Genomic DNA, 16,373 nt, shown 5'->3' on the forward strand with positions numbered 1-16,373 from the left:
AACTTGCTCTTGGAGTGTCCGATTGGGACATATTTCAAATTTATTATTTCGACAAGATCTACGCAACTTATTCGGTTAAAAAAAAAAGAAACAAATTTTAAAAATAAACTAAAAGGAATAACGAATATTATTAAAAAAAGGGTGCAACACGAGGCTTTTCAGGAAGTTATCCATCCTAGTACAACTCTCGCACAAGCATGCTTAACTGCGGAGTTCTGATGGGATCTGGTGCATTAGTGCTGGTATGATCGCACCCATACACTTTCATCACAAATTTGCTTATATTACCACATATCTAGCCATTGTTCAACATAAACTGAGCTCCGGTCGTCCTCTTAATATCCAATCATGCCTCCGTCTATTCGACCAGCTGTAACTTGCTCCTGGAGTGTCCGATTGGGACGTATTTTTTTCAAACTTATTATTTCGATGAGATCTACGCAATTTAATCGGTTAATAAATAATAAGAAAAAATTGAAAGAAAAATGAAATTAGAAAAAAGAAGTGCAACACGAGGCCTTCCCAAGAGGTCACCCATCCTATTACTACTCTCGCCCAAACACGCTTAGCTGCGGAGTTATGATGGGATCCGGTGCATTGGTGTTGGTAAGAATGCACCCACACACTTTCGTCACAAATTTACTTATATTACCTCATATCTAGCCTTTGTTCAACATATACTAAGCTCCGATCATCCTCTTAATATACCATCAGGCCTCCGTGTCTTTGATCGCCCGGAACTTGCTCCAGAGTGTTTGATTGGGACGAATTTTGTTTTTTCAAATTTATTATTTCGATGATATCTACGCATTTTATTTGGTTAATAAATACTAAGCAAAAAAAATTAAAGGATTAACGAAAATTAGAAAAAAAGGGTGCAACACGAGGCCTTTCCAAGAGGTCACCCATCCTAGTACTACTCTCGCCCAAGCACACTTAACTGCGGAGTTCTGGTGGGATCCGGTGTATTAGTGCATGTATGATCGCACACATATACTTCATCACAAATTTGCTTATATTACCTCATATCTAGCCTTTGTGCAACATAAACTGAGCGACGGTCGTCCTTTCAATATCACGTCATGCCTTCGTGTCTTTGGCCGACCGTAACTTGATCCTGGAGTGTCCTATTGGGACGGATTTGTTTTTTCAAATTTCTTATTTCGACGAGATCTACGCAATTTATTCGGTTAATAAGTAATGAGAAAAAAATTAAAGGAAAAACGAAAATTAGAAAAAAGGGGTGCAACACGAGGCCTTTTCCAGGAGGTCATCCATCCTAGTTCTACTCTCACCCAAACACGCATAACTGTAGAGTTCTGATGGGATCCGGTGCATTAGTGCTCGTATGATCGCACCAATACACTTTCATCACAAATTTGCTTGTATTACTTAATATCTATACTTTGTTCAACATAAACTGAGCTCCGGTCGTCCTCTCAATATCCCATCACGCCTCTGTGTCTATGAGCGTCCGTAACTTGCTCCCAGAGTGTCCGATTCGGAAAAGTTGTTTTTTCAAATTTATTATTTCGACGATATCTATGCATTTTATTCGGTTAATAAATAATGGTAAAAGAGAAAAAAAATTGAAGGAAAAACGAAAATTAGAAAAAGGGGTACAACACGAGGCCTTCACAGGAAGTCACCTATCCAAGTACTATACTCTCCCCCAAGAATGCTTAACTGCGGAGTTTTGAAGAGATCTGTTGCATTAGTGCTGGCATGATCGCACCGATGCACTTTCATCACAAATTTGCTTATATTATCTCATATCTAGCCTTTGTTCAACATAAACTGAGCTCAGGCCGTCCTCTCAATATCATGTAACACCTCTATGTCTTCGACCTGTCGTAACTTGCTTCCGGAGTGTCCAATTGGGATGAATTTTTTTTTACTAATTTATTACTTCTACGAGATCTACGCAATTTTTCGGTTAATAAATAATGGGGAAAAAATTTGAAGGAAATACGAAAATTAGAAAAAAGGGGTGCAACACGAGGCGTTCTCATGAGGTCACCCATCCTAGTACTACTCTCTCCCAAGCACGCTTAACTGCGGAGTTCTGGTGGGATCCGGGGCATTAGTGCTGGTATGATCACACCCATACACTTCATTTCAAATTTGCTTATATTACCTCATATCTAGCCTTTATTTGTTCAACATAAGTTGAGCTCCGATCGTCCTCTCAATATTCCGTCACGCCTCCGTGTCTTCCACCGGCTGTAACTTGTTCCCGGAGTGTCCTATTGGTACTCCGCTTCCATCCCCTGTAATACTACGGTTTTATGTGATGTTGGGTACTCTATCGAGTAAGGCTTACTTTGTCGAGTAAGCCAGTTTTACGTACGAAACAATGTTCTGTCTGATGGGTACTCGATCGAGTAGGGGCCACTCGATCGAGTACCTCACTTACTCGATCGAGTGCCTGAGGTTTTTATGGGTTTTGGCCGGATTTTGATAGCAATGCGAGAAAGATATAAAAATACTTTTCGTCACTTTCTTTATACTTTTTACCATGTTCTAAATGTTTTACATAAGAGAATATCTTATATAGCATCTTCTTCTCACATTGCTATCAAATCCAAGGGCGTGAGTCGTTGGATTTCAGAGTTCTTTACACCGTTGAGACCGTCGCATTGTGGGTAAGATCCTAGTATTGTTTTTATATTGTTTCGTTGATTTTGGCTTAAACCCTAATTGGGTAATTTGGTGGTTTTGGGAGTATTTTGTGTTAGAAATCTAGATCTCTATGCTAAACATATTCATATTATGTAAAGATTTAATTTAGTCATAAAATTAAAAGGTGATCTTATGCATGCAAACAATAAAAATAATAAGGAAGAAATCTTCATTCTTACATTGAGGATTTCGGTTTATATGGGCACAAGAGAGTTCTCCTACTCTCTTGTTCTTGAGCTCTCCTTATTTGGATGAACTAGGATTCAAGAAGAGAATCCCTCCCAAAAGTATTATACCCAAGATAACAACTTAATAAAACTAATATTATTATTACTAGAATAATACTAATTTTGTATAAAAATTGACCCAAAAATATTTTGGTCTCTCTATGAAAACCGGTTAAGAGAGAGGGAGGAGAGGGAAGATTTTATCTTTCTAAAACTTCTTATTTTTAGATGGATGGATGAATTAAATGATACACTAACAATTAGTAGTGTATAAGGTAAAAAGATGAGAAAACCCCATGGTTTTTCTCCTCTTAAAACCGGGTGGAATGGGGAAGGGAAGGGAGGCATGCACAAGTTTGTCTTCACAATGACCACTAGGTTTGCATGGCTAGTTTATTAGGGAATGATTATGTTTACCACTAACATAATCAACACAATATCTTCCTAATACTCCCCTTAATTTCGGTTTACATGGATAAAATGGACTCCATTTTATCTTTGTCAAATTGTCAATTTGTCATATGTCACATGTCACATGTCACATAAAATTGTTATGTATTTTTAACATATTAAAAATCAACGTATTAATAAAAATACGTCATATACAAAAATCGATTTAGTAATTCACAATTACTTGTACCAAAATATTTTACCAATTATAAATCACAACATCTTGTATTTATAATAATTTATTCATTCAAATGCAATTGTTTCCTTAAACAATAATTTCATCTAAGTAATAAAACAATTCGATTACTTAGATCGTATCTTATTTAATCAAATTACAATGAGACACGTAAATGTTACTTCCAAAATCGTCCGTCAATTTTAAGTAATTTAATTAACCCGTATCGTCATACGATCAATTAAATGATCAATTAAGTGTGTTACCCTTTAGGTATGACCTAAGGGGATCAACTGATCACCACCGTCGCACGACAGTAATGTCAAACTCTAGTCAGCCAATCATTACCGATATGTGTGGACCAGTTGACAGTAAAATATTACTTCCCAATTGTATTCTTTAAAATGAGATTTAAACATGTGATCATCATGATCAACAGTTGTGATCGCATTATTGTCGGAGGACACATATTCCAACAATTTGGTATTAGATGGTGATTGTATGATTGTATGATTAATAGGAGGTGATTTCGTAGAGGAACGTTTCTGATCTGTTGTGACGATTGTGGTGATTGCATTTCCAGGTAGGATTTCCTACACATTTATTGTTCACATGATCATTAGATGGTTGATTGGTTGTTGATTGTTGGTGAATGCATTTGTTTATATCGTAATTGAATTGGTAATATTGATAGCGTAATTGGTTGTGGTTGATTGTCTATGGTTCGTGAGGTGCGCTCTCGGCTGAGTGGAGTCATTTGCAGGAGTGGCTTCACGCCCTTGATTCGCCCCTTGTGGAACCCGCCACAAGAGGGGATGTGCATATTAAGGAACATGGGTTTGCGCTCGGTAAAGATGAGCGGAGCTTAGGTGGGAATGGCCGCGGTATCCCACTGGCGGTGTGGATTACTGGTTGCGGCCGTAATCTGGCAGGACTAGACCTTCAGGCTAGTCAGATGATTGGTGATGTGACGGTGTTGGAGAATTACGTTTGTATTGTTGTTGTTGTTGTATTATCTTATATTGTGTAATCAGTAACTGACCCCGTTTAATTGTTTTAAAAACTGTGGTGATCCATTCGGGGATGGTGAGGAGTTATTGAGCAGGTATGATGGGATGCGCGAGGGATTACTTGGTCATGAGTCTATTAGAAGTCTTCCGCTGTGTTATCGAACTTTATATTTACTTTAGTTGGTTTTTGGATTTGGAACAGTGTATCTTACTTAAAGTTTTTGGAGGTTGATGTATTCACTTAAACTATTTACTTAAAGTACGTTCTTTTATGGTCTATTTGATATTCATTGCCTCGAGTAACCGAGATGGTAGCGCACTCATGCATTAGGTGGTCTTGGTAAGGCACCTTGGTGTATGGGGTTGTTACATCCGCCATGTGAGTCTTTGGATGTCTTTGATCGTTCGCGACTTGGGGAGGTACAACCTCTACCTTTACCGAGGTTGCATCTATTCCTCTTGCGCTGACCAGAAATCCAAGCAACTTCCCGGACCGTACCCCGAAAGTGCACTTCTTGAGGTTTAGCTTTATCTGGTATTTTTGAAGGGACATGAACGTTTCTTCGATGTCGTTCAGGTGTTCCTCTTCACTCTTGATTTTGATGACGGCATCGTCGATGTATACTCCACGTTTCTTGGTGTTTGATTGAAGAAGATTTGGTCGACGAGCCTTTGGTAGGTGGCTCCTAGGTTCTTTAGACCGAAGGGCATTATTTTGTACATGAAAGTGTCATGGCCTATAATGAACGCACACTTGAGTTTATCGGGCTCCTATAGGTGCACCTGGTGGTACCCTAAGAAGGCGTCTAGGAATCTTAACATGGAATGGCCGCTTGTGGAGTCGATCAGTTGGTCGATTCTTGGCAGCGGGTAACAATCTTTGGGGCATGCTTTATTGAGGTAGGTAAAGTCCAATCACATCCTCCATGCTCTGGAGGCTTTCTTTACCACGACAATGTTAGCAAGCCACTCTGGATTGTCACACTTCTCAATGAATCCTGCAGATAGTTATTTGTCCACCTCCTCTTTTATGGCAGCATCTTTTTCTGTTGACACGTTCCTCTTCATATGTTTGATCGGTTTCCATGTGGGGTGTACGTTCAACTTGTGAACGATGAGTTCCTTACTCACTCCCGACATTTTGTCGGCGGAGTATGCGAAAACGTTCTGGTTTCTTTCAAGCACCCCGATCATTTGGTCTCTGATGATGGGCGTCGTGTCTTCACCAATGATCACAGAGCGTCCAAGGCCAAGCTCGACTGTGGTAGTATCTTCCCCTAGTACTGGTCGTTTGTGATAAGTTGGCCATCCTTTGCTTGTGCTCGACTCTGCCTCTAGTGTAGGGCGCTTGGAGCTCCTTTGCACCTCTTCGCAGGAGTTGCTCCTGGTCGGACCAGGGTTTGGCTTGCCTGTCTTCTTTGCCAAATAGATTTATTTGAATGCCTTTACGTTGCATGATCTCGAAGAGATTTGGCTTCCGTGAAGTTTTTCTGCTCTTCCGGCGTCTGACACGTTACGAGTGCCAGTGTCCGGATGGACATTATGTAATACCCGCCATGTTTAAGGACCCCTTGACCGACCGTTTAACCAGAGGAGACCTGTAACAAGGGATATGAGAGATGATAAGAGACCTACGTATCTGTTTACTCGATATGATCTAGTAGGGGCTACTCGGCCGAGTAGTGATAACACTCGACCGAGTATGGCTTATTCGGCCGAGTATGAAGGTACTCGACCGAGTATCACGACTGTTGACACGTTATTATAAAACGCGAGATTGTAAACCTTATTTCATTTCTCGACGGTTCCTTTATCTTTCTAACCCTAATCTCTCTCTTCTACCTATCACCCACCTCTCTACACTCACTCATCTAGCCTAGACACTAACCCAAGAAGGGGTAATTGTTCATGCTTGGAGTCGTCGAGTCGGGATGTCATTGTTATCGACTTCGATTCGCGTCTCAAGGTAAGTCGTTGTTTCGCTGTTGTCTTTAAGTAGGTTTTTGGGGGTAGTCTAGTAATAGAATATGGTCACTACTTGTAGGATTCGCCTTGGAGTCTTGCCTGGCTAGTTGTGGATGCACTTTCACGGATTAGCGATAAGGTAGGGTTTCCCTACTCGGTTTACTGCTTAATTGATTTAAGATATGTGTTGTGATTGTTTGTACGATTTATATTGTGATTAACTGCTTTTGTGGATTGGAGTTTGGTGTTGGTGTTGAGATGGTTGATATTGTTTATATTGTTTTGTGTACGATTATTTGGTGGATTAACTGCTTTTGTGGATTAACTGTTTATATTGTTTTGCGTACGATTGTTTATCTGCTGATCATCGTTGAAATGTTGGTGCGGTGTTGGTGTGGTGATAGTGTTGGTGTTGTGATGATTGTGGTGGAGTCACTTGCGGGAATGGCTTCACACCCTAGTTCGCCCTCCATGGAACCCGGCACGGGAGGGGATGTGCACATTAAGGGACAGAGGTATCGTTCATTGATGAGCGGGACTTAGGTGGGGAGTGGCTGCGGTCCCTCACTGGCGGCGAGGATTACCTGTTGCGATGGGTAATCTGACAGGGCTACACACTTCGCTGTGTAGTCGGTTACCGTTTGAAATCGGGAGACTGAAGGAGGAGGATGATCAGCTGGTTGCTTATTGTACCAGTCTTACTTTGATTATTCAGTAACTGACCCCGTTGTTGTTTTATAAAACCTGTGGTGATCCATTCGGGGATATTGAGTAGATTGTGACAGGTGATGCAGATGTTTAGCTATGGGACAGTCATGGGGAGTCATCACTTCGAGTCTAGCTTCCGCTGTTACGAGTTTAGCTGTCATTGATTTCAGTTGTATTGAGATCCTTATACTTTTATTTTGAGTTAGGTTGAGATAATGTAATCGCTAACTCTTTATACTTTAATAAATGTTGTTGGAATTTGTAACTTTGATATACTAACCTCGGGAAACCGAGATGGTAACAGCCTTTCATGCTAGGGTAGTCCTTGGTAAGGTACCTTGGTATGAGGGGGGTGTTACAAGTACACTACTTCCCATCATTCAAAGTCTGGCTGAATTTGGACAACTAAAGGGAGTATATTACCCAGCCATAAACAAGCTTAGTAAACCAATGCTGTTAACTAAAACAAAACATAGTACTTCAACGGCATAATCAAGTCAGTAACCCATAATATCTTACTCAATCCCAATCAATAATAAGTGGAAATCAAATGTTAAGAGTCAACTCCCAAGATCATGCTCTTGTTATTAAGACTTGTAAATGAACCAAATTCTCCTAGCCACTCAAATTTCCAAATAACAGACCTTGGTACAATAAATTCCCATACGAGGCAATATACCATACACAAACTGATATGTGACTCATCAATTAATGATTGATCATCTTGTATTAGCTTAAATAGATACTCACGACAATTCAGCAACAGGTACGAACCCCAACTATACGATAACAACCAGAAAGCAACATAGCACCCCAAACACAACCATTCATTCCGAAAACGAACCTGAACCCCTCAAACCCATATATCAATTACCTCAAAGACCAACCTGCAAATTCTATATATGTAACTCATTCTGACCTCAAACGATAAAACGGTCCAACACCTATGTCTCGCGTAATCACACCCGTCTCACAAGAAAACAACCAAATTAAAAAAAAAAAAAAAAAGAAAAATCATTATCACAAGTTGAATAAAATCAGGTCACACATTTGAAATCAACCAAACCAACTACCCAATTCTCGCAACCTTGATCGACATATTAAGGTCACGGGCATCAGAGGTGTAATACCCGTCCTTTTAGGGACATGTTGACCAACGTTGACCGACCTTGGGGGCATATGATAGCCTTTAGGAATGCGTGCAAGAGTTGCCTTGTGTCGTGTTTGGCTTTGAGGATGAGTGGTACTCGATAGAGTAGAGGCTACTCGATCGAGTAGCTTGGGTACTCGATCGAGTAGGGGCCACTCGATCGAGTAAGCTAGTTACTCGATCGAGTAGCGTCTTTCCAGCGAGGGTTTATAATCGTGTTTTGTTAGAACCGCAAATCATTTCCGCCTCCTTCCTTTAGACCTAGATGTCGCCTCCCTCCTTTCCCTTCACCAAAATACCTTCCATGGGAGCCTTTGAGGATGCTACTGCCTTGAGGATGAGTTGCTTGAGTCGGGTAGCGGTTTTAAGGCCGATATGCTATGCGTAGGTATGTCATCATCATCATCTTTGTCATTGTTGTTCCTTGTAGGATTTTAATGGTAGTAATAGGCCGTTATGCGTTTTGTATAGGGGTTTCTTGCTTGGTTGATGTCATGTGTTTGATCGAGGAGTTGCTGCGGTTGGCTAAAGGTAAGTTCGCCTACTCAGTTTCTGTTGGTTGTCTAGTGTGACGGTTGTTGTATTGTTATTGTGTCCGTGTGGTTGATTGTGTATGGTAATCGGTTAGTGTGTGCTGTTCTATTGGTTGTTGTTGTGATGTAGCTGTTGTGATCGGTTGTCTATGGTTCTCGAGGTGCGTCCTCGGCTGAGTGGAGTCACTTGCGGGAGTGGCTTCACGCCCTTATTTCTCCCTCCGTGGAACCCGCCACGGGAGGGGATGTGCACATTAATGGGACAGGGTTATCGCTCGGTATGATGAGTGGGGATTTGGTGGGTATGGTTGCGGTCCCCCATTGGCAGGGCTGGTCCAGTGGACAGTCGGTGACGGTGATTGATTGGTGGAGATGTGGCTTGTGTGTATGTTGTTGTTCTGTTTTGTTATGTCAGTGGTTAGTGTGTCTCTTCAGTTACTGACCTTGTGTGGTTTGTCTTTTGTTTGTTTCTGTTGTGTCTGCCGTGATCCCTTATGGTGAGTAGTCAGTCTTAGCAGGTGTTGTCTTGGATGGTAGCTGGAGTCTTGGCGGGATGAGTCTTCACGAGTAAAGATAGAAGTAGTTTATATAGTTTTGATGAGATGTACCTTTTATTTTATTAGTTTGGTTGTATCACTTGTAAAGTTATTATAAATGTTCTTTTAACGACTTTTGATGATTACTTACCTCGGGCAACCGAGATGGTGATGCCCTTATATGCTAGGGAATGTCTTGTTAAGGCTCCTTGGTATATGGGGGTGTCACAAGAGGACTCGTTACTTATTAAAAAAAATCTGATTTATAAAACTAAACAAAACAAGATTGGATGGAACACTTACAATAAATAAGCAGTGCGAAAGAGAGGGAAAAAGAGGAACAACTAGGATCGTGGTCGGAGTTCGGCGGCGTGTGACCAAGAACAAAATAGGGAAAAGTAGGGATGCAGGAGAAAGGTGAATTGAGTGTGAATAGGAAGTTAGGGAAAATAAAAGTATATATAAGATGGTATAAGGGTAATTAGAAAACCGGGTGAAAGCTAAAGAGTTTTTCATGAAGTATTCTTTTTATTTTTTCGTTTTAGTTGGATCAAAGTCCAACATTAAAGTTCGGGCTTTAAATAAACATTTTTTTTCCTGAATAATTAAAAAGAACGTGTAAATAAAATTATTTCCAAAGCGATACTTAACTTTAACAACTTAAAAGTCAATATTAACAAAATAAATGAGAGAGTAACCCGTAGATATAACTTGTAAATAGCAGGGTGTTACACACTTCCTTCCTTAAAACAAAACTTCGTCCCCGAAGCTTATACTCTTTCCTAAGCAACGAGATCACCAAAATTCTCATGTACCGCATACTTAACTTCCAACCAGTTACCTGACCTTAATAATGCTTCAAATTTCTACAATGTTTCCTTTCCACAAAATACCAGCAAACACAATCTCATATGGACTTTTCGTCATTCACATACTCCAAGGTAAAACGCTACTAAGAAACTAAGAGCATGTCGGATAGTATAAAAAAAATTCATATTTGACAAGTTCAAAGAAAGGTAGGTAAATAAATAAAATAATAATTCAAGCAGTGCTCAATGTGCACAAGGAGACCACATACCACAAAGATAATAATTCAAAAACGTGCTCAACAGACCACCATGAGAAACAATAGCCAATATTGTGCAGCAAACACAATTAATACCAAAAGTAAAAAGTTAAATGTGCAAAGATGTAGCGTACCAGCTTCACAGCCAAGTTCAAACAAATAATGACACATATGCATGAAAGTCACAAAAGAAAAGTATATATGCAAATCTCGACCCCCTTAAAACAAAGCTTCTTCCACGAAGCATAGGTAAAAATGTGAGGGTACTTGTCTCTCATAGCAGATTCAACTTCCCAGGTAGCTTCCTCTACGTTGTTATTGTTCCACAAAACTTTGACCATTTGAGTTTCTCCTCTACGCGTTTTACGTACCTTAGTATCCAAAATTTGTATTGGGGTTTCCTCATAAGTCATTGTCTCATCAAGCTCAATAGTCTCTGGATCCAAGACGTGAGATGGGTCACTAACATATTTTCTAAGTTGAGAAACGTGAAACACATTATGAACCCTCTCTAAGTCAGCTGGTAAGTCAAGTCGGTAAGCCACCTCACCAATACGCTCCAAAATCTCGTATGATCCAATGAATTTTGGGCTCAGTTTGCCCTTCTTACCAAATCTCATTACCCCTTTTGTAGGCGAGACACGTAAAAGAACTTTATCACCAACCTCAAATTCCACATGCCTACGCGTTTTATCCGCATAACTCATTTGCCTGTCTTGGGCTGCTTTCATCCTGTCTTGAATAATCTTAACTTGTTCAACCATCTCAGTTATCATCTCAGGTCCCAAAATTACAGACTCACTAATATCATTCCAACAAATCGGACTCCTACATTTGCGCCCATAAAGCGCCTCAAATGGTGCCATCTCTATTGTAGCTTGGTAACTATTATTATAAGAAAACTCAATAAGATCCCACTTATCTTCCCAACCTCCTTGAAATTGCAAAGCACATGCTCGTAGCATATCTTCAAGTATCTGGTTTGTTCTCTCAGTTTGACCATCAGTAGTAGGGTGAAATGCAGTGCTCATCTTAAGTTTGGTACCCAAAGCCTTCTGTAATTTTTTCCAAAATATCGAAACAAACCTAGCATCTCTATCTGAAACAATGTCATTTGGGACACCATGGAGACGTAGTACGTGATGTATATAAGCATCAACTAGTTTTTCTTTTTCCAGGTATCCTTCATCGGTATAAAGTGAGCACTCTTAGTTAGTCTATCTATAATAACTGATACGTGCATTTTATATAGTCTTTTTAGCCTATTTTATGCACGTATTTCTATGCTTTTATCGTAGTTTTATGCTACGAAATGCCCCGAATATGCTACTTTGGTGTATTTTGTCTTATTTGCAGGAATAGACCGGAAAGTAGTGAAATCAAGCCATTTACCGTCCGTTTAGCATGCATTTGGAGGAAGAGATGATTTGGAGCGGGAAATATTGCTGTCTTGGGATGCGTGAAGGTGTTTCGGGAGCTAAAAGGACAAGTCAAAGTCAAATTGACAAGAATGATGAGCTGCTGAAGTCAAGTTTCACTTGATCGAGTGCTTCTCAACTCGATCGAGTGGTCTAGGAGTCAATAATCAGTCGATCGAGCACATTTCTTACTCGATCGACCATTTCCTTTATAGCCCTACTCGATCGAGCACTATTCTAGGTCGATCGAGCTGTTTCTGAGTCAAGTTCACTCGATCGAGTGATTTAAGTGGTCGATCGAGTGGACTTTGCTACGGGTTGGGCTTTTAAGCTTTAATTCGTTAATTAGGTTTAACCCTACTCCTAATTTCTTATAAATAGGAGTAAAGGTTGTCTATTGTAATCATCCAACAATCCGGGAAGGATCACGTTACTCCTTTTCTCTTTTCTCTATACACTGTTACTTTTCTTCATTGCCGGATCCCTTAATCTAGTAATTTCTTCTTCCTTTATTCGCTTTTAATGTTTATTTCTTCCTTTATTATTATTCTTGCTTATTTTTCTATGAGTAGCTAATTTCCTGTGGTATGTTAGGATTAGGGAAGCCGTGGTAGCGATGCTTTAATTGTATTAAATAGATTAGCCTTGCGATAGGAATTGTATTAGGCAATTTAATTGTTATCCGGTCGAATGAGTGACATACAGGAGACCAATAATTTTAGTTAACCCCGACCTAGATCGAAAGATTGGAAGGGAAGGCTTGCTTAATTACGATAGGGTATTGCAGTGAGGGCGAAAGTTAAGCTGTTTACGCTCTAGGGCGGTTTAAGGACCGAAAGGTGACGACCATAGCTCTTCTTATCAATAGTCTAATCGCCTTAGTATTCCCGATAGTATAAGATCTGATAGCTGCCACGGTGGACCGACTCCTAGCATACTACCCTTCTCCTTTTGTTAATTTCTCTTTTTCATTTCCCTCGCTTTAGTCTCTAGTTAGTTCACAATCAATTCAACCCCCATCGTGACATCAGACGGATAGAATAGACAAATAGATAGTACACCGCCTCCCTGTGGAGATCGACCCTACTTACCGCTGACTTCTGTTAGTTGTACTTAGGTATTTTATTTTTGGTGTAGAACGACAGCATCAAATTTTGGCGCCGTTGCCGGGGAGGCAATCTATTTATTTATTTGTTTAATTTTATCTGTTTTTAGCCTCAGGGGATTTTTTCCCTTGAGGCTGTTTTAATCTTTTGTTTAGTGCTTTGTTTTGATAGGCCTTACAGTACTACCTAGACAGTTCTAGGTGAAAGACAGATCAAAGGGAAGGCTTGAGTACCTTTGACCCACCACCGATGTCCCATTTTATGGAACAGACGGTGATTTACGGCGGGAGATGTGGTTCTCGCCGAGCACAATGCACTGTAGTTGTGCCGCCACATCCGCCCTATCAATGGCCACCGCAACAAGATTCCCCCGATATACAAGAAGAAGACCTTGCGGAGCTGAAATTCTTGATGGAGGAACTTGCATTCCAAGTGCAAGAATATGTCTCGCGATTTGATGAGCTCGAGTCTGCAGTTGCTCAATTAGCGTTTGAGATGGAGAGAGAAGAGATCATGAGTCGATATATTTAACGAGAATGCTTGTATCACAAATGCAAGAGAGTGATAGATATATGGACGCTCGAATCCCGAATCGGAGTCACAAATAGCTGGGTTAGCGGTGAGATGCAAGAAGAAGAGGTTTATCTTACTGAGAGCAGTTTTTCTCGTAAGGAAACCGTGTTGCCCAATGATGAGGATGACTTCTATGACTCGGACGACGAGTTCCTATCATATTTCACTGCCCCACGCGAAGATTTCAGCGCTGTACAGGAGGTATCACTCGATCGAGTGACAATTATTGGTCGATCGAGTGATTTTTCAGAAGAACTTGCTCGATCGAGTGAACATTCTACTCGATCGAGTGAAATGCGGGAGGATAGTTCTCGATCGAGTGATTCTTCCACTCGATCGAGTGAATTGCGGGAAGAAATTGGTCGATCGAGTAATAATTCTGCTCGATCGACTGATTTGGTCATTGGGAGCTGTAATTCGTCATTTGGGCTTGATTTAGATGACTATTTTGACGATGACAACGGTTACGGTGAATCTCCCTTATTCAAAGCCGAGCTGGATGCGCTTGAGGCTGCGATTTACGGGACGGATTCCACTGAGGGCGACAAAAGGACAGCTGAGTCGGTAATTACTCCTAGCACGGAAGAGGTAATGAATTCTTTTATCTATGATTCCGTCATTAAGAGTGATCCACCTGAGGTAGTAAACGGTAATTTTATTATTATTTGTAAATTGCCTCGTCTTATTCATGCTTCCTTTTTCAAAGCTATGCCCCCTCATATGTGGACGCATAAATTAGCAATTTCTCACCGTCCTTGTCATTTTAAAAATGTTAATCTAATTTGGAGCCCTAAATTATTGACAATTGCTCCCGCGCTCCTTTATTTGGTGGATAAATTTAGGAGCGCCCATTGGAAATTTGTTAGACTTAAATGCTTACATATTTTTATTTCCTATTTCTGTAATCCACTTTTGTGCTACTTATGCTTTTGTGTAGCACATGCGCAGATGTATGATTTGATGCTGCGCGCTTTGAGTTGCTTTGATTGTAACTAATTATAAGGCTCGAAGAAAAAGATGGTCGAGCTGGGACCTGACTGAAGCTAGCGCTACCCGGGAGGCAACCCGGAGATTTTATTTTGTTTTTATTCAATTTCAGTTGTAATAAATGGTCCTTATACCATAAAACTATCTCAGTAAGCTTGTTTTTGTTAAGTTTGCGGGCTGTTTTAGTTCCATTTTGCAGGAATTACATCGAGGACAGTCGATCGAGTAGTCATTCTACTCGATCGAGCACTTTAGCTGAGAGATCTTCTCGATCGAGCAGTCAATCCTCTCGATCGACCACCTGCAGAAACAAAACCACTCGATCGACCACATCACCATTCGATCGAGTTGTTCTTGGATGCCCACTCACTCGATCGACCACTGTTGGACGAATATCGAGTGTTATTGACTTGGATTAGCTTCCTGAGACGGTTTTCCGGGGCCTTAGCAACCTCCCATTTCATGGTCGGTTTGGGGAGGTCCCCTTATTCGCGCATTTTGTGAGTTTTCCGCATTTACTCTCTTTCTCCTTTAGTTTGCATTTCCTTTCCATGTTTTGGTACAATGGGGGCATTGTACGGTTTGGTTTGGGGAGGTTATGCATCCATATCCGTGTCTGCATATTGTTTTTATTGCATTTGTGTTATCATGTTTAATTTATGTTTGCATTGTTTTTGTTAAATTTCAAAAAATCCCATAAAAATTGAAAAAAAAAAAAAAAAAAAAAAAATTCACGTTTATTTTAGCATATAGGTTGAGTCGGAACGGTAGATTTCAATGAGATATTGCACTGCACTTGTCTTTTTGCTTAAGCCTTGCATTAAACTGTTACCTTTTAGCTTTGTCTTTTGCATAATCTACGAGTTTATGTTTAAATTTAGCTGAACGAATAGACTTGACCTGAAGTTTTGGCAACCTACTTATAAATTCTAAGGAATTAGAGCCTTATAAACTGGTGTCATTTATGACCAGTTTCATGTAGGATTGTGAGTAGATACTCCTTGCATAACATGTATCATCAATTTGCACGTATATGAAATTCAATTGCTTTTTGCCGTCATACATGCGGGTTAGTAGTTGGTGTCACATGCAGGGAGGTGCTTACAAATTCCCTTTCTTTCATTTTACCCACAAACTCCACATTAGCCAAATTTGCCTGTTGACCCTTAACTACATCCCAAATTTAGCCTGCCTTGTCAAGCTAGTTTAGATTGTTCTGCGGTATATTTTCTATTGTATCAAGTATTGGCGCATAATCTATTGATTCGGAGTTGGTATTTTATGAAGAAAAGGAGGTTGATGAGAAAATAAAACGTGAAAAAGAAAAAGAAAAAATCAGAAAAAAGAAAAGAAGAAACCGAAAGAAAAAAATAGAAAAAGAAAGGAAAAAGATTTCGAAAAAAAAGAATGTTGTTTGAGACGGTTTCTGCTCCTATGTTCTATCTTACATTATTTGAGGAGTGAGTTCAGTTTGGTTTGGTGAGATTTATGCCAATTGAAGGGCATGTGCTTAATCCCATAATTGCTTAAGAATCGGATGTTGATATATGGTTTTGTTTAGGTACTAGCTTGATCACCTATACCTCCACATTCCCATAAATGTTTTGCCTTTTCTTACCCATTGCCTCACTTTACCATATTTTTGTAAGCCCTCGGCTGTGACAGGACCTCGTTTGGTTGGAATGTGTGTACGGTAGTTAGAATTGTCTATCATATTAGCTGCATGCATGTTTATGTGGGTCGTAGTTTAGGTGAGCGACTATTTTTCTTTCTCTCTTATATTTATC

The 16,373-nt window shown here is 40.1% G+C and overlaps 3 non-coding genes and 2 pseudogenes across 3 annotated transcripts; all 5 read right to left on the bottom strand.

Annotated features, from left to right (window-relative positions):
- Positions 1-138: 138 nt before the first annotated feature.
- On the bottom strand, positions 139-256 carry LOC141654552 (5S ribosomal RNA; annotated as a pseudogene).
- A 245-nt stretch (positions 257-501) lies between these two features.
- Positions 502-620, bottom strand: LOC141654325 (5S ribosomal RNA). The gene has a single exon (XR_012547886.1). It is a non-coding gene; the product is annotated as a 5S ribosomal RNA (ribosomal RNA).
- Positions 621-872: 252 nt separating this feature from the next.
- LOC141654213 (5S ribosomal RNA) lies at positions 873-991 on the bottom strand. Its single transcript, XR_012547777.1, has one exon. It is a non-coding gene; the product is annotated as a 5S ribosomal RNA (ribosomal RNA).
- Positions 992-1,240: 249 nt separating this feature from the next.
- Positions 1,241-1,360, bottom strand: LOC141653995 (5S ribosomal RNA; annotated as a pseudogene).
- Positions 1,361-1,987: 627 nt separating this feature from the next.
- LOC141653939 (5S ribosomal RNA) lies at positions 1,988-2,106 on the bottom strand. The gene has a single exon (XR_012547529.1). It is a non-coding gene; the product is annotated as a 5S ribosomal RNA (ribosomal RNA).
- Between the last annotated feature and the right edge of the window lie 14,267 nt (positions 2,107-16,373).

The sequence above is a fragment of the Silene latifolia genome, chromosome 4 (genome assembly GCF_048544455.1).
Source record: "Silene latifolia isolate original U9 population chromosome 4, ASM4854445v1, whole genome shotgun sequence".
In the NCBI taxonomy this organism is placed as follows: Eukaryota; Viridiplantae; Streptophyta; class Magnoliopsida; order Caryophyllales; family Caryophyllaceae; genus Silene; species Silene latifolia.